The sequence below is a fragment of the Phocoena sinus genome, chromosome X (genome assembly GCF_008692025.1).
Source record: "Phocoena sinus isolate mPhoSin1 chromosome X, mPhoSin1.pri, whole genome shotgun sequence".
Classification (NCBI taxonomy): Eukaryota; Metazoa; Chordata; class Mammalia; order Artiodactyla; family Phocoenidae; genus Phocoena; species Phocoena sinus.
Window position 1 is genome coordinate 39824553 of NC_045784.1, and position 23231 is coordinate 39847783.

At 37.6% G+C, this 23231-nt stretch overlaps 1 non-coding gene across 1 annotated transcript; it reads left to right on the forward strand.

The window, feature by feature from the left end:
- The first annotated feature begins 17826 nt into the window (after nt 1-17826).
- On the forward strand, nt 17827-17933 carry LOC116748205. Its single transcript, XR_004348216.1, has one exon. It is a non-coding gene; the product is annotated as a U6 spliceosomal RNA (small nuclear RNA).
- Nucleotides 17934-23231: the final 5298 nt, after the last annotated feature.

Consider the following 23231-nt stretch of genomic DNA (forward strand, 5'->3'; position numbering starts at 1 on the left):
CAGGTAGAAGGTTTTGTAATGTGTATCCACAATTTTAAAGATGCCACTTCAATAATCCCACTAAAGATCAGTGCCGAAAACTATTTAAAGTGTTCTTATGCATAAAGATACTCATTGCAGGGTTGTTGTTTTGTTTTTCATAACGAAAAGGAATAGAAACAATAGGGAAAATGGAAAGTATCCAACAGTAGATGAATAGTTATGGAAATTATGGAATGTTATGTTTAAAAAGACTGTAATAACAGGAAAGTGCTTAAATGAAAAAACTGTTTACCAAATTGTATTTACAGTTTTATTGCAAGTGATTTATTCAATTTCTGCTAAAAAAAAGCATTAAGACTTGATAAACTGGAATGGATTATGTTGCAGAACTGGAATGGATTATGTTGCAGACTTGATTCTAGCCTGCTGGCTGTTACTGAACACAAGTTCGTGTGCCCAACGCACAGTGAGGCCAAACAAACCAAAACATCAGAGTCTGGAGCAGAGAAAGGTTTATTGCAGGGCCAAGCAAGGAGAACAGGTGGCTTGTGCTCAAAACCCCCAAACTCCCCAATGGTCTTAGGGGAGAGGTTTTTATAGGCAAAAGTTACCTGAAGTTACCATCCTCCACCTGGGTGGGGGCATTAGTTCCTGCAGAACTCAAAGGTATTTTTATGTATATTCCTTGAGGAGGAGTCAGGACCCTGCCCCAAGTCTGCACTAGTGTTTCTTGACCGCTCCTCCCTTGTTTCTACATCCCCTTCCTTCGCTAATTAGCGAACTGTTTGAATCTGCCCTTTGGAACTCAGGGAAGGTCAAGGAGGCTGAACGAAGCCTATTTCCTACAAACAAGAAATGGGGGACATGGAAAGGATTTGTACCATGGAGGGCCGCACAGGGTCCTGCTTGGTTTCAGAACTAAATGGTTTATAAGGTATTGTTGCTGAACCAAACTTGGGTCTGCTCACCTGCACACAGTAAAGCCAATCGACTGACACCAGGTTGTGGTTGTAACAGGGAAGAGCAAAATCTGACTCCATATTGGATCTGTTTCTTTTACTTTGACCTTTGCTTTCCATTGCTTTTGTTCTATCTATAGCTATTGGCATATGTAATGGCCTTCCTCGGGAAACCCTGCCCCTCTGCCTGAATGTTAAACTAAAGTGCCTTTGTTCAGCTCACAGGGAAGTACCCTGACCCTGCCCACCTGTGAATGGCTGCAGAAAAGAAGAAATTAACATATCCCCTCCCTGTGGCTGGCCAAAACCAGGAGATATTTTGCAAGACTTATGGCCTTTTTACTTTACTTCCTCACCTCCTCCCCTCTCTGTTCTATAAAAGAAACTAGCATCCAGACACTGATAAGACACTGTAGGACACTAGTCTGCCATCTTGGTCTGCCGGCTTTTGGAATAAAGTCACTACTCTTTGCCTCAACACCTTGTCTCCCGATTTATTGGCCTGTCACGCGGTGAGCAGAGCGAACTTGGACTTGGTAACATGGTGAAGGAAAGTGCAGCATTTATTGTAAGGTGCCATACAAGTAGTCTAAGACAGCTAATGCTCAAAAAGCCCAAACTCCCCAATGGGTCTCAGCAAAGCATTTTTAAAGGCCAGGTGAGGGAGGAGGAGTCCCAGGGTAAGTGATCAGCTCGTGCACAGTTCTCTGATTGGTTGATGGTGAGGTAACAGGGGTTAACATTATCAATCCTTAGGCACCAGTAGGTCTGGGGACTACATGCTCATGGTCATCAAGTAGTTAATTTGTTCCATTTTGTGGGGGTTTTTGCATCTGTAAAACAACTCCAGAAATGTGCAGCAGATACTATTATCTAGGTACTTCAGACAGGAGCTAAAGCAGAGGATATGGGGGAGGGGTCTGTCCTGGGAAGACACCATAGGGGCCTGCTTGGTCACAGTAGTGATAAAAGAGTACTGGTTAGAAAAATAAGCAAAGATAGCCAGGAAAACGCTAAAAGGAAGAGCAATGAGAGAGGACTAGCCTGACCACACATGAAAACGTAATTTTTTTAAAGTTACTAATTAAAACAGTGTGATACTGGTGTATGAGCAGACAGACACACTAAAAGACTGAAATAGAAAGTCCAGAAATAAATACAATATATACCAGGGAATTCCCTGGCAGTCCAGTAGTTAGGACTTGGCACTTTCACTGCCAGGGCCCAGGTTCAGTCCCTGGTCAGGGAACTAAGATCCTGCAAGCCGTGTGGCACGGTCAAAAAAAAAACCCCAAAACAAAAACAATATATACCAGAGCTGATACAATAAAGGTGGAATCTCAAGTAGTCAGGTAAATATGAACTTTATTTTAAAAACTGCTGTTGGAACAACTAAGGCTGATATCTGACATCTGGCAAAACATACAGCTAAATCCATTCCTTACAACATGTACCTGGATGAACTCCAAATGGCTCAAATACCTAGATGTAGAAATTAAAATAATAAAACTAATTGAAGAAAACTGGACAAATTCCTTTATAACTTTGCAGCAGGGATGACCTTTTATAAATGACTCAAAAATTGATAAATTTGGGCTTCCCTGGTGGCGCAGTGGTTGAGAGTCCGCCTGCCGATGCAGGGGACACGGGTTCATGCCCCGGTCCGGGAAGACCCCACGTGCCGCGGAGCGGCTGGTCCCGTGAGCCATGGCCGCTGAGCCTGTGCGTCCGGAGCCTGTGCTCCACAACGGAAGAGGCCACAACAGTGAGAGGCCCGCATGCCGGAAAAAAAAAAAAAAAATGATAAATTTGACTATATAAAAGTTAAAACTTAAGCATAAAAAAATAAGCAAAATCAAAAGACAAACTGCAAACAGAATAATGTTTGCAATTCTTATCGAAGGCAAAGGACTAACCTCCCTAATATATAAAAGCTCCTTTAAAAGGGAATTTATAAAAGACCAACCACACCAATAGAACAGCAACAGACACATACACAATTCACAGAAAAAAGAACTACAAATGGCCCTAAAACACACAAAATACTCTCAACAACAATTATAATAATTGGACAGTATAATTCTCACTTAACAGATTAAAATTCGTAAGTATTACAACAGACTTGATATGTTCATGTGATGCATTCACTTGTTTGTATAAACTTATTCACTGTAGCACTGTCTGAAATAGCAAAAGACTTAAAACAACCCATGTGTCCAGCCTTATTGGACTGCTTAATAAACCATAGTATATCTGCATAACCACAGCTGTAGTAAATAAAAAAATAAGAACAAAGAATTTATCTATGTCCTGACTTGGAAAGTTCCCTAGGATATATTGTTAAAAGTAAAATAGCAAGTTGCAGAAAAATGTGCTACTTTTTTTTTAAAAAAACAGCTTTATTGAGATATAATTCATATATCGTATAATTTACCCATTTAAAGTGTACAATTCAGTGTCTTTTAGTATATTACACTATTAATTTTTTAAATTGTAGTAAATATATGCATATATAATTAAAATTTCCATTTAGCCATCTTAAGAATATAATTCAATGGCATTAATTACATTCACAAGGTTGTACAACCATCACCACTATGTATTTTTTTTAACATCTTTATTGGAGTATATATAATTGCTTTACAATGTTGTGTTACTTTCTGCTGTATAACAAAGTGAATCAGCTATACATATACACATATCCCCATATCCCCTCCCTCTTGTGCCTCCCTCCCACACTCCCTATCCCACCCCTCTAGGTGGTCACAAAGCACTGAGCTGATCTCCTTGTGCTATATGGCTGCTTCCCACTAGCTATCTATTTTACATTTGGTAGTGTATATATGTCAATGCTACTCTCTCACTTTGTCCCAGCTTACCATTCCCCCTCCCTGTGTCCTCAAGTCCATTCTCTATGTCTGTGTCTTTATTCCTGTCCTGCCCCTAGGTTCATCAGAAACATCTTTTTTTTTAGATTCCGTATATATGTGTTAGCATATGGTATTTGTTTTTCTCTTTCTGACTTACTTCACTCTGTATGACACACTCTAAGTCCATCCACCTCACTGCAAATAACTCAATTTCGTTTCTTTTCATGGCTGAGTAATATTCCATTGTATATATGTACCACTTCTTTATCCATTCATCTGTCCATGGACACTTAGGTTGCTTCCATGTCCTGGCTATTGTAAATCACCACTATCTATTTCCAAAACTTTTTCATCACCCCAAACAGAAACTCTGTAATCATCAAACAATAATTTCTCATTCCTCCTCCAGTCCCTGGTTACCTCTATTCTATTTTCTGTCTCTATGAATTTGCCTATTCTAGGTACCTCATAAGTGGAGTCATATAATATTTGACCTTTTGTATCTGGTTTATTTCACTTAGCAAAGTGTTTTCTATGTTTATCCATGTTGTAACATATATCAGAACTTCATTTCTTTGCATAGCTGAATAATATTCCATTGTATGGATATACTTGACTTCTCCTCTCAAGCTATAAAGGTCCTAGATGTCACCTTCTTCCAAGATAAGGCTGTTTCTTATACATAGAAAATCTGTTGTTTAGTGTAGCCACCTTGGTTTTTTTTTAATTTTTAAAAAATTAATTTTATTATATTTTTTATTTATGGCTGCATTGGGTCTTCATTGCTGTGCACAGGCTTTCTCTAGTTGTGGTGAGCGGGGGCTACTCTTTGTTGTGGTGCACAGACTTCTCATTGCGGTGGCTTCTCTTGTTGCAGAGCAAGGCTCCAGGCATGCGGGCTTCAGTAGTTGTGACACTTGGGCTCAGTAGTTGTGGCCCGTGGGCTCTAGAGCACAGGCTCAGTAGTTGTGGCGCATGGGCTTAGTTGCTCCGTGGCATGTGGGATCTTCCCAGACCAGTGATGGAACCTGTGTCCCCTGCATTGACAGGTGGATTCTTAAGCACTGTGCCACCAGGGAAGTCCCTGTAGCCACCTTTATTAATTGATTATTTTGGCTAGATTTTCTGGATAACTTGCTGCAGCTTCTACATCAGCAGTTGGTTTTTCACCTTGCAATTTTATGTAATGGAGATGGTTTCATTCCTTAAACTTCATGAACCAACCTCTGCTAGCTTCAAACTTTTCTTCTGCAGCTTCTTCACCCCCTGTCAGCTTTGTAGAATTGAAGAGAGTTAGGGCCTTGCTCTGGTTTAGGCTTTAGCTTGAGGGAATGTTGTGGCTGGTTTTATCTTCTATACAGACCACTGAAGCTTTCTCCATATCAGCAATAAGGCTGTTTAGCTTTCTTATCATTCGTATATTCACTGGAGTAGCACTTCTAATTTCCTTCAAGAACTTTTCATGTGTATTCACAACTTGGCTAACTGTCTGGTGCAAGAGGCCTACCTTTTGGCGTATCTCATGCCTTCCTCACTAAGCTTAATCATTTCTAGCTTTTGATTTAAAGTGAGAGTCGTGGGACTCTTCATTTCACTTAAACACTTAGAGGCCATTGTAGGGTTATTAATTGTCCCTATTTCAATATTGTTGTATCTCAGTTAATAGGGAGGCGCAAGATGAGGGAGAGAGATGGGGGAATGGCTGGTTGATGGAACAGTCAGAACACACACAACAATTATAGATTAAGTTCATCATTGATTTGTGGCTCCCCAAAGCAGTTGCAATACTAACATCAAAGATCACTGTTCACAGATCACCATAACAAACATAATAATAATGAAAAAGTTTGAAATATTGTGAGAATTATCAAAATGTGACATGGAGACATGAAGTGAGCAAATGCTGTTAGAAAAATGGCACCAATAGACTTGCTCGAGGCAGGGTTGCCACAAATTTTCAATTTGTAAAAAAAATGCAACAACTGAGAAGCGCAATTAAGCAAAGCACAATAAAACAAGCTATGCCTGTATTTCTAGTAGTTTTAATTACATATACTAATTAGAATTCTTAACCCTTAGAAACCTTAATTGATAGTGAAAACTAAGTAAGCACTTGTGAACTATCTGTTACACCAGCATTCTCTATATTGGCAAATTTACAGATACATTTCATGATTTCTAGAAGCATGTTCTTCCTCATAGTAAATTTTTCAATGAGTTACAAAGCATGTTTACTGAAAAACCCAAATATCTTTCATTCCTTTGTAAAAAGCAAAAGTAGATAAACCTTTGTTCAGTAATTAATATTTCAATATTTAATCTTATTTGGAAATAATCTGTATACTCAATGAACATCCATCATTTAACTTAACTTAGTCTTGCTCTAAGGTTTCAAGTTGCCAAAAAGATTTTAGAAACTATTTTTAAGTAGACATACCATAAAACATAATTGTTGTAGAAAAGTTAATTTATAAACTTTTATCTTAATTACATTCATTTAATTCACTTGTTCTTAACAATTATGTTTAGATTACTCATAAAAATTTCATGAGACATTGAACAGATAACCATCATCTTAAGTTTTTTTGTTTCTTGCTAATGAATTCTCTAACAGGGATAACACGAACTTATTTTACTAGTGAACTTGGGTAGAATAAAAGTTCTGTGTCTGCATTATATTAAATGCTGATAACTCTGAAGACATGCCTATTTTAATCAAATCAACAAACTTAAACCAGCTTTTATTTACTTAAGATTGTCCCAGATCACATGAACTTGAAAAACATTTAGGTTAGTTTCTATATTTTTGAGAGTTTTAGGCGTACTTAATTTATATAAGTATTCCTTTTTCTTTAAGCCAATTAAATAAAGTTCACAAATTAATTTTGGCAGTACCATCCAGAGGTGGAAAAATCACACATCTATAACATATCTGTCCATCTATCTATCTATCTATCTGTCTATGTATCTACCTATCTGACATACAGAAACAAAAAGACAGATGCAAACAGAGATACTATAGCTTTTGCTGTAAAATTTTAGCCATTAGACACGTACAACAATGCAAAACTCACTAGTTTATAAAAGAACAGTTGGGTCCGAATTGTGTTTTTGGCAGATGGCATAAGTTAAAGTTACCTGCTCAGATGGCTAAAGTTTTTTACTAATATTAATGGAGAAGACATTTAAGATTTTCATTCCCTGGTATCCAAATAGCCCCTCTTTTTTTCTTTTCTTTTCTTTTCTTTCTTTTTTTTTTCTTTCCACTTCTTATAAGAATTACCTCCCTGTAGTTGGCATTTCCAAGAGATGGCTCTGGGTTCCTAGAGAAGACAAGGTAGAATATTTACATCTCAAAGGCACAGAAGAAGGATGTAACTTTCTCCAAGAAGGATTTTGTTTCCTTAGTCCACATCTTTTATGATATCTACAAGCCTTTTGAGATGAATAGGGGAGGTTTTGGGTTTGGTAAAAAGGATAGATGGGCTTTAAATTGCTTTTAGAGCTGCATTTCTGTTCTTATACTCAATTAGTAAGACAATAAGAGTTGTTTTTAATTCCTCAAAGAATTGGGTTGCAATCTGAGTGATATAAGGGGCTGATCCAACTACATTGTCTTCAATTTGCTTCTTTAAATCAGGGAGATTTCCAACTAAGATGGAAATCAAAAGATTCCTATCAGGGACTTCCGTGGTGGTGCAGTGGTTAAGTATCTTCCTGCCAATGCAGGGGACATGGGTTTGATCCCTGGTCCAGGAAGTTCCCACATGCTGCAGAGCAACTAAGCCTGTGTGCCACAACTACTAAGCCTGTGCTCTAGAGCTCACGAGCCACAACTACTGAGCCCACGTGCCACAACTACTGAAGCCTGAACACCCTAGGGCCCGTGTGCCATAACTACTGAGCTCACATGCTGCACCTACTGAAGCCCACATGCCTAGAGCTCGTGCCTAGAGAAGCCACCCCAATAAGAAGCTCACAAACCACAACGAAGAGTAGCCCCTGCTTGCCGCAACTACAGAAAGCCCGCATGTAGCAACAAAGACAAAAAAAAAAGATTCCTGTCTTAATCAACCAGTATGTAATTTTCTGGTCTACCTATCTTAGGGTGGAAGCTCTAAAAAAACAGTTCCTATCAAACTCTGAATATCAGCTTCCAATATGGCCAACTTCTGACCATAGAGCTAGTTAAAAATATTCTGTCAAACATCTTATCACTTTCAGTCAGGACAAACAGTAAATATCCCTGGAAGTGTTGAACAACTTTTTTTTTCCTTTTTCTTTTAAACCAAAGGCATATCTATCAAATGACTCAAAACCAAAACCAATTAGCTCTTTATGACTTACCCATGGATGCAAGAGGTGTCCCCACCCCATAGAGAGCGCAAAAGATACCATCCCCCCAAGATCTAGGGTCATGCCCAAAGACAACCAAAAGAAAGATACAGACAATTCCCCTGAGAGCTGGCAAGTCAGTAACATGCTAGCTGCAAATGGGGTGCAACCCACATTCTGTCTGGCCATATTTTCAGTGCCCCCAACCTGACAGCTGAGCCACCTGCATATGCAGAACCCAAAATCTCCATGCCCTGAGCAGGCAGAAAGCCAAGCCAAGTTCTCAGAACATACAATGAGAAAAACAGGAGAACAGTGGCTGTCCCTGGGAGGGAAAAGCTCAATAACTAATAGGTACCCCCAAACCAAATTTTAACCAGCATCACAATCCAAAGAACTAAGTCTTACAAATGCTTTCCTCCTGCTAATCTGAATTTGGAGAGGAAGGGACAACATGAAATTTTTACCTTTCTCTCTAGACTGGGAACTACAGACAGAGAGCTGACTTTGGTAAGAATTCTTACCCTTCACTGGCTTCTTCCAGTTTTCCAGCATTCCATCTGCAGGCTCTGAAGCAAGTAGTGTATCTCAGTGGGTCCCATCTGTGTTGCCAAAACTGTGGGGGGAGGGGCAGGATAATTTTTCTCTAGCACTCTAGGTTCTTGTGTGAGACCCCATGTAATAAAAAGATTAACAGGAGAAAAAGGGAAGTTTAATAAGATGTATATACCTCATGTACACATGGGAGATACCCAGGAAAACTGAGTAAAATCCCCCCAAATGGCCTAAGCCATCACCTTAAATACCATCTCCAGCTAAAGACAAAGGAAAGATGTTGTGGACTGGGGAGGTCAGTTATAGGAAGTTATCAGGAGAAGCACAGTAAACAAGGGGAAGTTTGTTATGCAGATTCAAGTCAGGTGCCTGCTCCACTGAGTTTCTTGTGATTTAGAGTCATCCTTCTCTTTTAGGTACAGAGAGGAAGATACCCCTACAAATGGAGATTTCCCTTATAAATGTAAATTTCCCTTAAAAAAGGGTAAATTCTCCTCTGCTTTCAGAGTTTCTCCTGTGTCTGCAGCCTCTCAAAAATAACCAGATGAAAATAATCTTTAGGCCTAAGAGGCATATTTTGAAGAGGCATATTCTGCTATTCTTCAACACTAATAAAAGCTGTTGAGGATGAGGAACAGGGTAGGTAGATATGGGAAGTAAGACTTCTCATTAGGTATAACTTTTTATATTGTTTTTAATGTTTGACCATTTTAAATTTATTGCCAAAGCAAAAAATTCAAGTCTTATGATGTTCTAAATTTACTTACAGCAAGAGACCCATTAATAAGGTAGAAACCTACATATGTGGAAGGGTGAAGGGACAAAGTAGACATGACTAATAAGTTATCCACTCTGCAGTTAGTGAACTATTTCTATAAGTCCAAATTGAGTAAAAATAATTTAGTTACTTAATTCATTCTTTCAAACCATGTTTATTAAGTTTTTCCTTTATGCAAAGGACAGGAATGTCAAATTATGCTGATTATTTTTTACCTCTAATGTTTATATTAAAATAATGATAGTTGTAAATAGCACACAGCATTACTAATAATATTGTTAGAAAAAAAATTCAACCAAGTAAATTTGAAGATCTAATTGGTCTTATTTAATGATTCATCCCACTTAGCAACTAGAAATACACTCAGAGGGGTTGTACAAAATGGGAGGTTTTTATAGGAAGAAAGGTGGGGCAAGGGAGCTATTAGCAAAAGAAAAGAAATGGTTATTTTTAGGGCAAGACCTCACCTTTTGGGGAAAAGGGAATTGCAAGGGTTTTATCATGCAGATTGCCTCTTCTTCCTCTGGGGGATGGAGAGGGCCCAGCTGGTAGATTACCTCATTGGTGCTGACCAGAAAATTACATACTGGTTGATTAAGATTACATTTGTGGTGAAGGTGGAAATGATAGTTAGTTTAGGTATTAAATCTAGGTTTGGTTTCATGGGCTTTAGTACAAGTGATGCCATTTTGGACCTATGGTTTTTCTCTTTAACAATGCTATCTCTCTCTCTTTTTCAAATTACAGTATCCCGGGATATAAAATAAAATAATCTCCATAGGAGAACAGTGGTTGAAGAAAGTCAATTGCACGAGGAAATAAATGAAATAAAAAATAAAGCCAAATTTCCCTGGTTCTGTCTGGAGTAGATAGCCTTGCTGGAGAAATTAAACTCACACTGTCTCATACCTCCTTCCAAAAATGTTGGGTTTTAATGGCCCAGGAGCAGGAAAAGGAGACTGGGAAGCCCTTTTATTGTAACCAGAAAGGCCGAGAGCAAGAGAGAAATCATTCATTTTTCAAAGAAAAACACAGAAGAAGACAAGGTTCATAATAATGTCACCCAATCATTTAACAAAAGGAAAATGAAAGCAACAGTCTTCTCAGATCAGTAAACACGCTATTGTTAAAGAGTATAAAGAAGAGAACATTTTTCACATGAGTCAGAGATGGTGGAGTAAGGAAATAACTCTCAATCAGATATGAATCCTTAAAGTCACAGACAAAATTTGCTGCAGCACCTGGCTAATCAGAGGCTATACAAAGCTTGTTTGTCGGTCCCGGGAAAACTCCGTCTGTGGCTTATCTTTTCTGGCTAGTTTCTCTATAACTCAACACACTTCCTCAGGGAACTAAAAGCAAGCATGTGACCAGCACAGTCAGCCCTGAGTATATCAGGAGACAGGAAAGCTGCCAACAGCCCCATTCCCTGATGTCAGTCTTCCTGCCCCTAAGCAGATTTCAAAATAACATTTCTCACTCCAGAATATCTAGTGCATTCTGACAGTTCATGGAGTGGTGGAAGTGGGTCTGTTCTTTGAGGGTGTTTTGAGAGTACATCTCTTGCACTGAGTTTTGAGACCCTACATTCAATGGAGAAACATCCAGAACATCAGACCATTAAAAACAAACATACAAGACAAAACAAAAAAAGACCAGCCTTTTCAGCAATCTGCTATGCTATAATCACCTGGCTGTGTCTCCAGGGCTAGGAGCTAAATGGGATCATACCCCACCCGGGGCAGGCAGCCAATTCATTTCCTCTGGATTTGAACCCTTCCCCAAATTAGAGCACGCATGCGTGTGTGTGTGTGTGTGTGTGTGTGTGTGTGTGTGTGTGTGTGTGTGTGTGTTTAAGCCATTGTCATCTGCACTGGGAAAACTAAGTATTAAGAAGGAAGTTTGTCTAAAGACCGATATAAACTCAGAGTCTTTGTTTCACCTATAGTTGGATCCAGATACTCCACAAATGGAGGTGGGAGAAGGTGGGAGGGTGGGAGGAGGAAGTTGAACTGTGCAGGTTTAGTCTCTCAGTTGAAAAGTCATATTGGAGGAAATGCAGATCCCTCAATTCTATAAGGTGCAGTTAGTAGAGTTCATTTCTATCTTCTCATACTCATAATTATTCTAGCATTAGATGAATTTTGAAAATCGTTGCAAGCATTAAAAAATATCTAACTTCGTGCCATTATGCTTTACTTTCTTATAACAAGGTAGTTAGCAGCTTGTTTTTTAACAGATACTCTACTTTCGTGGTGGGGCAGATTTGTTTCTTTTTGCATAAAAAAGATTTCAAATGTTGACATGCAAGGTATCATTCTTGTTATCACTGAAAAATGAAAAAGATAAACATACCAATCTTCTGATTTTAAAAAGCTATTTTAAAGCAATTTGAGAGTTGTTTTAAAACCATTTTGAAGCTATTGTATAGGATTTAAATGACTGGGTGAAATGAGATTTTTATCTTATTTATGATTTTCTCTATTTTCCAAATTTTCTATGACATTTAAAAAAAATTTAAAGCAAAGTTCATGTTCCTATAATTTAACAGTTATACAAGGTTTGTTGCAAAGAACAGCAATTCCCCAGTCCCACAAGCCCGTATCTCCAGAGGCAACAATTTTCAACTCTTTTAACTGACTGTATTTACCCCGATATTTCCAAATATTCTTGATTTTGTAGTTTCAGGCCCTACCTATTGACTTCCCTCTATAGTAAAAGAGGATTTACCTCTTTCATACAGGCATGACTCCCATTCCACTTATGGCCATTTTGTCAATATAGTCACATTGTCATTTTGGCTAGATCAATTAGGTATTTACATCCCTATGACTATATAAGTCCTGCTGACCACTGAACATGTGGTTTTGTATACAGAAGATTATATTTTTTGCTTTACAATTTGAAGGAAAAAAAATAATTTACACTGGCCACTTTGGAAATGTAGGTCATTCATCTGTATACTGTGTTACTCAAAGACTGGGAATTTGAGAGAGCTTTTTGTCTGACCATCCATCCGGCACATTGCTGGCACTCAGTACATAGCTGTAGAATGAATGATTAAACACAGGCCTTCAAGTGACAAGTTCAGTCTGTTCAAGACACTGATTATTTGACCAAGGTACACTATGTGAACACGCCATTTGAAATCATCGAAATGGTCTTTACTGACATTATAGCTGTGTCAAAGACTTTTTTTGTTGTAATCACATTCCTTGTTTCCCAAACTCATGTGGGCAACTTTCCCCTCACCAGAGAGCATATTTCAGTATGGAAAAGCAGGCTTCTAGTTTTTTACATACTGCTCATTTCTTCCCACATGGTGCCAAAAAACCACGTGATTTAATCACACACAGAGCTTTTGATTTTCTTGCAATGCAGCCGAACTCTGGTAGTTTGGTTGTTTCCCACGGATTATTTTCTATAAATACAGGAGGGTGTGGATTGGCATCAGGTTGAACCTGCTCCAGGTACACCCCTCCCACTTTGCTAGGCTACATCGTGGCTCATCAAATAACCACTAGTGAACAAAACCTCTCTCCTCCTATAGTATGACTTATCAGTTAGAACCCGAGCAAGCTGTCAGGCAGCCCTTCCTCTTCCTATATGTGCTGCATATTTGCTAAGCACTGAGTCATACTTGACACTTCAGTGGTTTCACCTCACTGTAAAGCAAAATACCAACCTAGTACGTGATATTATTCTTACCAGTAGTGAATCTGCTTTTTCTTCGAGCAACATATGTATCATCAATTTTGAACTGGCTTTTATAAGCTTCCAGAAGTAATGTGATTTATGTGTGTGTTGGTCACAAGAAGGGCAACTTTGAATTGTGCCTCTTTAGGTTGGTCTTTTCTCTATCTTGAGGTATAAAATTCATAATTTATGTAATGGGAAGCATTATTTTATGCTTTCCTTGAAGAAACACAATAAATTTACCAGGGAGGTCACTCTGATTTGAAAAATGACAAGAGTTTCAATGTCTTCATCCCACTATTTAACAAAGTTACATAATAGACTGTCCTGGGGAGGTTTAAACAGATCACAGGTCCAATAAAATCCAATTTTCAGATACTGCTCATTATAGTTCCAAATCAAACTTTTCTTTTTCAACTACTTGTCAGAAATCATCACTAAAAGATTCACTTGTACTGGCCTTTACAGACTCACAGTAAAAATTAAATTGGAGTTTGTTGATTATATTTATGACATTATTTTAAGTTGGAGCATTTATATCACTATTTTCATTGAACCACTTGTGAGTCATTGACCCATTTATATGAATTGTGGATCAATAAAACAGTAACTATGAAAAAATGCAAAATTTACAAACGTACTCAATAGCTTGGAAACAATGCGAGATAATATTAGCCAAGCCTGAAAATGCTGTTAACTTAATGTCAGCAGTGATGAACCAGCTAAAATGGTACTTGCAGAATATGTTTATCCAAAGATATACAACTTCAGAAACTGAAAGGAAGCATGCCTGAAGCCAGATTTAGGGACTGGGTCCACGCCACTGGTTAGTGGGAGAATGAGCTACCCGCTCCTTGTGTTAAGGTCTAGCTTTTCCCCACTGCCTCATCTAACAGCCTTTCATCACAATGTTAACAACTGTCAAGCCAACAGCGTACCTTAAACATTGCTGAAAAGTTAACCTTTTGGAAGGATCTGCTCAGACATCTTCCCTACTCACCACTCTTCCATCTCCCACCTATACTAAAAAGGCAATGCTCATTAAGAAAATGCAGTTGACTGGAGATCATCATACTAAGTGAAGTAAGTCAGACAAAGACAAATATCATATGATATCACTTATTTGTGAAATCTAAAAGAAATGATACAAATGAACTTATTTACAAAACAGAAAGAGACTCACAGACATAGTAAACAAGCTTATGGTTACCAAAGGGGAAAGGTGGGAGGGAGGGACAAATTAGGAATTTGGGAGTAACATATACACACTACTATATATAAAATAAACAACAGGGACCTACTGTATAGCACAGGGAACGATACTCAATATTTTGCAATAAACTATAACGGAAAAGAATCTGAAAAAGAACGGATATATGTATGTATCACTGAATCACTTTGCTGTACACCTGAAACTAACACAACATTGTAAATCAACTATACTTCAATGAAAAATAAATTTAAAAAAAAAAGAAAGAAAATGCAGTTGACCCTTGAACAATACCGGTTGGAACTGCATGGATCCACTTATAGGGTGACATTTTTCAATGGTAAACACTACAGTACTACACTGTCTGTGGTTGGTTGAATCCCTAGATGTGGAGGAACCTTGGATATGGAGGGCCAACTATAAATTGTATGAGGGTTAACCCCTGCTGTTGTTCAAGGGTCACCTGTGATAGGATCACTGTGAAAATAACAATTAACTTTACATTTCAAATTTGATGAAAGTGGATGAACAAAATTGTTTCAGGACTTTTTCCTCTGAAGCCCACCTCCCCATCCACAGACCCACTCCCCCCTCCCTCCTCACCCCGTTGTTCCACAGGGATCTTCAGTGGCCTACAATGCACAGCTTTAGAAGCATTGCACTATAGTGCTTTAGTTTTTACTTTTCTCATTTTCCTTTTCTTCTTTCTTTTCCCTAAGTTAAGGTAGACAATAAGGATCATAATGAGATATGTGAAGAGACTGTTAGAAGATTTAGGAAGGTCCTCTTTGAGGGAAAAGAGGAAGTTAGTGAGCAGCATGTCAAGGGATTATGGAGCTGACAGGAAGGATGCTTATAGAGGATGCCCTCTATCTATTTCCCAATCACAAGTGATAGAAGGACCTCAGAGGTAACTCAGTTCCATCTCATTTTACAGACGAAGAGCCCAGTTTCTGAGGATTTTTTAAAGTCATGTGATAAATGTCGTAGATTGTTACATTAATGGCCCCCAATGAATCACATCTTCTCCTGGTATCCAGGTTCTAGTATAGTCTCCTCCCGCACTTACTATGGGTTTGATCAGGTGACTTGCTTCAATCAATTGGACATTAGCAAATGTGACACAAGCAGAGGTTTGATCAGCCTTCATGGACTGGGGCATGCTTTCTTGGAACCCTGATACCCCTGTGCTGAATCATCATGCTGTGAAGAAGCTAGGATGAAAGGCCACCTGGAGGTGAGTCCAGGGGCTCTCGCCCACAGCCCACAGCAAGGACCTGACATGTAAATGAGGCCATCTTGGACACGGCAGCCCCAGTTGAGCCTTTAGTTGACGGCAACAGCATGAGTGACTCGGGACATATCAACGGAAGCACTGACCGGCTAACCCACTGAATCAGGAGCAATAATACATCATTATTGTCTTAATCCTGTAAATTTTGGGCACTTTGCTTCCCCGTGATAGATAGCTGACACAGTGAGTTACTGGCATAGTGAAGACAAGACCCAAAGCCACTTCAGAGAACATAAACTCAGAATTCAGACAAATTTGCGTTCAACCCTAGTTCATTCACTTACTAGCTAGATGACCTTGGGTAAGTTTCGGAAATTTTCTGAAGCCTCAGTTGTTTCTTCCATAAAATGGGAATAATTATAACTACCTGAAGGCATTTTCATGAGGATTAAAAGCATTTACCAGCTTACATGTGTAGGGGAGGGGAAAAAAGTTTAGTGATTAGTAACTCAAAGGGATAACTATAGCATCTTAACAAAGAACAATTAATATGTAGAGAAGGGACAAGACAAAGGAAAAGAGTTTTAAGCTTCCAAGGGCAGCAGACTGTGGGAAGGTAAATATATAGGGGAAACTAATGGAAGATAAAGGTTGTTTCCATCAGGTTTGTTGTGTAGATTCCTCTCAGTGTAATCTCTGGGCTGATAAGCAGCTTCACTGAAGGTGATTGAGAGACAGAGCCTGCTTTTGGGTAAATGAAGGGGAGGGCAGAGAGCTTTTTTTCCCAGGCATCTGATGTTTCTCAATTGCCTTCAGCTCAAAATTATCCCTATGCCAAAATGGCATATTTTGGGGTGGCATACTGTGATCCCCTACACGTGTATTAGGCTTAGAACAGTGCCTGGCACATAGTAAGTATCCAATTCACATCTGTGAGTACTACTATTGGAGTATTAGTATTAGTAATCACCCTTGTAAGGTACATGGCACATAAATAATAAATACATGGTGGCTATCATTACATCTCTTCTGAACTTTTTCTGTACTCTTCTTGTTTCTATCTCTTGTGCAACTGCTATCATTATGTTGCCATTTGTTATGTACATCCTCTCCTTGCTAGCTTATAAATTTCTTCAGGGCAGGCTGTGTCTCACTCACCTTTGTGTAGACCCTCCATATTGATGTGTTAAATGACTAGGTGCTTGTAAAATAGGCCATTGATCATAACATTACAGTTTCTGTGGCGAAACACTATTATACTGTGAGCAAATATGTTTTAACAGCAGCCTTCCCTACAAGAGAATACAATAGGATCTGGCCTTCTTCTAATGCAATACAAAATACGCACTTAATTAAGTAGATGTTTACTGATATCACTAGCTGATCCAACCAACAATCGTCTTCCTTCATCAGAGAAGTATAAATTTATTAATTTTCCCTTTTTGTGGCAGTGGAGCTATATTCTAACTATAATGTGGTTTGATGCTTTCTATATTTCTAATCTAATTTCTATAAGAAATACTTCAAATATGGATAGGTAAAAATGTATTTCTTTCCTCTAAAAAAAAATAAAGATTATACTAGCATACTAATGAAGATAAGTTGAAAAACGGTAGAATTTTAAATCAGAACCGACATTGTATGTCATGCTGTTTTGCTTCTAATGCAACAAGATGTTTTGTGCTTTCAACAAACGCAGACTGCATAGTGACAACAGATGTAGTAAACATAGAAAATACAAAGATACATTTTGTCATCATGAGTTTCAGACTGTAAACAAATTAAAAGACTCCTATATTTGGCTCATGAGAAGGCAATAGTAATACTTTGCTTATTAGGTTAAAGAATTTTATTCCTATCCAAAGGAAAAATGAATTTAAAACTCAAATGCAATGACAAAACTCATATAAACTTGATTCTACACTCTATGCGAGTACATGTAGAAATGTACACATAGCTATAACTACAACCGCAGCAGCTGCTGCAAGATCTGGGAGTCAAGAGACTGGAAAGAATTATAGAAACCCATCCAAAATAAAGGTTGCTTTACAGGGTCACCCACTGAAAGATGGTTTATTAACTCTACAGCAATTAAAACAAAAACAAAAGCAGAGATGGCCCCTGTCCTGAGGGGATTAGAGTCTGAAAAAATGTAAGCAGAGATGTCTCAGGTATTATTAATAAGTTGTGTCAAAAATTAAACTAAGGTGCTCACTTCGGCAGCACATATACTAAAATTGGAACGATACAGAGAAGATTAGCATGGCCCCTGCGCAAGGCTGACGCGCAAATTCGTGAAGTGTTCCATATTTTTGCACATATATATACAATGGAATATTACTCAGCCATAAAAAGGAACGAAACTGAGTTATTTGTAGTGAGGTGGATGGACCTAGAGACTGTCATACAGAGTGAAATAAGTCAGAGTGAAGTAAGTGTGCTAACACATATATATGGAATCTAAAAAAAAAAAAGAAAGAAAGAAAGAAAATGGTCAGAAGAATCTAGGGGCAAGACGGGAATAAAGATGCAGACCTACTAGAGAATGGACTTGAGGATATGGGGAGGGGGAAGGGTAAGCTGGGACAAAGTGAGAGAGTGGCATGGACATATATACACTACCAAATGTAAAACAGATAGCTAGTGGGAAGCAGCCGCATAGCACAGGGAGATCAGCTCGGTGCTTTGTGACCACCGAGAGGGGTGGGATAGGGAGGGTGGGAGGGAGGGATATGCAAGAGGGAAGAGATATGGGGATATATGTATATGTATAGCTGATTCACTTTGTTATAAAGCAGAAACTGACATACCATTGTAAAGCCATTATACTCTAATAAAGATGTTTAAAAAAATTAAACTAAGAACTTTCTATCATTTTAGATTTACATAAATGGTATCACACTGTACATATTGGGCAACTGGCATTTTCCTCTCAATGTTATATGTTTCAGATACATCTGTATGCTCCATTGTACAATTACACTACATTTGTTTATCCATTCCATTATTGATGGACATTTACTTGGTTTATGTGTCCCTTCTTAACTCTGCAATCACTAATGTCAGGAGCTAGAAATCAACCCCAGTGTATTCACACCTGAGAAATCTGAAATGTTAGAAAACAGAACTTTATATTCACCCAGAGAGCCAGTGGTCACATACCGCCCAGCAAGCTACTGCATATCCTGGTGTTTGTGTGAAGAGTTGCTCTAGATTATAGCACTAGAAGTCAAATTTTTGAATCTTAAAATACTGTTTTAAATTTTATTATATGTTGTCAAATTGTCCTGGAAAGTGTTTGTACCATTTTATATTCCCACCACCAGTGTAAAAGTTTATTTTTTCCAAATTCTCACCAACATTTGGTATTTATTTTTGTCAAACTAATGGGTCTGAAATGGTATCATTGTTTGGCTTTTGTTTCTTATTAACTGCCTTATTGAGATATAAGTGACATAATAGATTGCATTATGTAAAGTGTATAAATTGATGTTTTCATTGATAAGTGATGGCACTCATAAAACCATTGCTGTATCATGGCAAGCAATAATGAACATATCTATCATCACTGAACATTTCCTTGTGCTTCTTTGTTATCCTCCCGTTTCTCATACCCTGCCCCAAGCCTCAGTCAATCACTGATCTACTTGATATCACTATTGATTAGTTTGCATTTTCTAGAATTTATATATATAGAATTATACAGTATGTACTCCTTTTTTATCTAGCTTCTTTCACTCAGCATAGTTATTTTGAGGTTCATTCATGTTGCTTGTAATTCATTTCTTTTTATTACTAACTAGTGTTTCATTTTATGGTTATACTAATTTGTTTATCCATTCACACGTTCACTGATAATTGGGTTGTTTCTAGCTTTTGGCTTTTACAAATAAAGCATTTATGCACAAGTCTTTGTGTGGACATAAGCTTTCATTTCTCTTGGGTAAATACCTAAGAATGGTGTTACTGGGTCATATGGTAGACATAGTTTTAATTTTATAAAAAATTGCCAAACTGTTTTCCAAGCAGTTGTACAATTCAACATTCCCATCAGCAGTGTATATGGGAGTTTCAGTTGCTCCGCATCCTTATCAACACTTGATATGGACAGACTTTTTTGCATTTTAGACCATCTAATATGTAATAGTAATATCTCTTTGTGATTTTTGCATTTCTCTAATGATTAATGATTTTGAGCATCTCTTCATGTGCTTATTTGCCAGCTATATGTCTTTTTAGGTGACGTGTTTGTTCAAAACTTTTGCCTATTCTTTTGTTGGGTTGCTTGTCTGCTTATTATTGGGTTTGAGAGTTCTTTATGTATTCAGAATACAAATCCTTATCAGATATGTGATTTCTAAATATTTTCTCCCAGTCTATGGCTTATATTTTCATCTTCTTAACCATGTCTTTTGAAGAACAGAAGTTCTTAGTTTTGATGAAGTACAATATATCTTTTTTTTTTCTTTTTTGGATTGTGTTTTTGTACTGTATCTATGAAAGCTTTCCTTCATCCAAGATCACAAATATTTTCTCCTATTTATCTGCCAGAGGGGGGAAAAAGATATATTAGGTGGAAGACAGCAGAGGAACATCTTTAAAGTACTGGAATATTATATCACTTGAGAATATCTGTCAAAAGCTAAGGCAAATAAAGACTTTTTTGAACATAAAGACCTGAAAGAATTCATTACCAGCAGATCTGCGCTACGAGAAATGTTATAGTCCTTCAGGCAAAAGGGAAATAACACTAGGTGGAAAGTTGGATCTACATAACGGAATGTAGAACACAAAAATCATATATATATATATATATATATATATATATATATATATATATATATATAAATGAGGGCATACTGGTTTTCCATTGTTGCTGTAACAAATTACCACAAACTTGGTGATGTAAAAAAACAGAAATGTATTCTTTTACAGTTCTGTATATCAGAAATCTGACACATGTCTCACTGAGCTAAAATCAAGGCATTGGCAAATCTGTGTTCCTTTTGAAACCAAGCAGGGCCCTGTGGGGCTCCTGGGCACAAAAGCCTTTCTGTGTCCCCCATTTCTTGATTACAGGAAATAGGCTTCATTCAGCCTCCATGACCTTCCTGAGTTCCAAAGGGCAGGTTCAAACAGTTGCTAATCAGGGAAGGGAGGGGATGCAGAGACAAGGGAGACAAGCTAGAACAGTCAAAAAACAATAGTACAGCCTTGGGGCAGGATCTGGTTCTCCCTCAAGGGATACACAGAACAATATCTTTGAGCTGTTTTGCAGACACTGAAGCCCCCACCAGGTGGGAGAAGTTAACTGTTTGCTGCCTACAATCAGTAGACCCCAGACCGGTTGTAACCAGAAGGTTGATGATGCTGACTGCCACCTACCTCACCACCAACCAATCAGAAGAATGTCCACGAGTGACCACGCCCTCCTCTTTGAACCATTACTATAAAACTTCTCACTACCTCCTCCAAGTTGGGACACACAGTTTTTTTTTTTTTTTTTTTTTTTTGGACACACAGTTTTGAGGGCATTAGCCCTCTGTGGCCCCCTCTGCCTGGCAAAACAATAAAGTTATTCTTTTCTACTTCACCCAAACCTCTGTCTCTGAGATTTAATTCGGTGTTGGGCTACATAGGCTGGATTCAACTTCACTTTGGGGGGCTCTAGGGAAGAATCCATTTCTTCTAAGAGCTAAGGACTACCCTGAGCTCTTAGAGTTTTCAGTCCTGGCATATTATAACCCCCTACATCTCAGAATCTTCTCACACTGCCATTTTTCTGATTCACTCTTTTGTTTCCCTCTTCCACTTCTAAGACTCATGTTAATAGATTGAGCCCACCTAATAATCAGGATAATTTCTCCATCTCAATGTCCTTATTCTTAATCTCATCTACAAAGTCTCTTTTGCAACGTAAGGTAACATATTCACAGGTTCTAGAAATTAGGACATGGACATTTTCGGGGGCCAATGTTCTGCCAATCACAGTGGTAAACATGAAAGACTGCTTTCTTATTTAAATAACTTTAAAAGATATTTGGCTGTTTAAAGCAAGGATAAAAACAATATGTTATGGGATTTATAACATGTAAAACTCAGATATATGGCAACAATAGCACACAACCCTGTAGGGGAGAAAAAGGAATGTAATGTAAGGTTCTAATACTGTATATGAAGTCATATACTGGAAGTATTGAAGGGAGACTGTGACAAATTAAGCGAGGTTTCTAATTTTACCTAATATGAGAAATGCACATTGTTGTGCATTTTTCCTTGTATTGTGAATGAGGACTTCTTTAGGTTTCTATCAACAAAGGGAATTTGTAAGGTCAGAGAGCATGTGCATATTCAACTTTACTAGAAATTGCCAAAGTAATTGTATTCATTTATAGATTTGTTAGCAATACATGAGAATTCCTGTTTTATCATGACCTTACTTGGTGTTGCCAGATTGTTTAACTTTCATCAACTTCATAGGTTAGAGTATATCTCATTTCATTTATTAAGCATCTTTTCATACCCTTCTGCATGTTTACTTATCATTCAGGTTTCCTCATCTATGAAAGGCCTATTGCTCTGTTTTATTTTTATTTTTTGTTGGATTTATGGGAATTCTTTATATATCTGTATACTGACCCTCAGTCAGTTATATAGATTGTAAAAACCTTTACTTAGTCTCTGACTTGTATTTTCATTTTGTTTATTTTAATGCAGTCAAATTTATTGATATTTTCTTTGAAGGTTTGTATTTATTTTTATGTGTTGCTGAAGAAAACTTACATTTTCTTTTCAAAGTTTCAAAAGTCTTCTTCTCACATTTAAGCCTTTAATTCACCTGGAATTCATTTTTGTTTAAGGATCAAATTGTTTTTTTATTTCCATTTGTCCCAGTTGCCCCAGTATCGGGCCAGTCTTTTGCTTTTGACTTATAATGTTACTTCTGCTATATATCAAATTTCCATAATTGTTTGGGCCTGTTTCTAAATGTTTACTATGCTCAATCAATCTATTTATCTATCTCTGACTATTAGCACACTGGTTTATTTTACTATAGCTTTGTAATAAGTCTCAATATTTGGTAGGGCAAATCTTACCTCCCTGTTCTTCAAGAGATTTGAGGGTATTCTATAAAATTCATTCATTGCAGACAGGAGAATTTATTCTCTTTATTGTAATGTTCTTTGATTGTAAATGAGCACTTACTTGCTTAAAAAGTATCTATCAGTTTTCACCACACCTAGAAAAACGTCTAAATCCCTTACCCTGACCTGCAAAGCCCTCTGTGATCTGTCTGCAAAACATTCCACCTTTTAGCTCTAGGAGTTTTAGAATTGGGTTGTCAAATTCCAAGTAAATTCATGTTTAGTTTTGTTTAAAATTGTACTTGCATTTGTAGATTTCATCTATTCTGCAATGCCATAGATTGTAAGACACATCATTATTTTATGTGCCATTAAGAAAGAAAAATCGCTTCCCATTAAACTATGACATGATGATTTCTTATCACATTACTTTTTATTTTATACTTATTGAAAAATCTCCCTTAGACTTATTTAGATACATACTTTTATCGTATATTTTTTTTGTCGGTCCATAAAAATGAAAATAT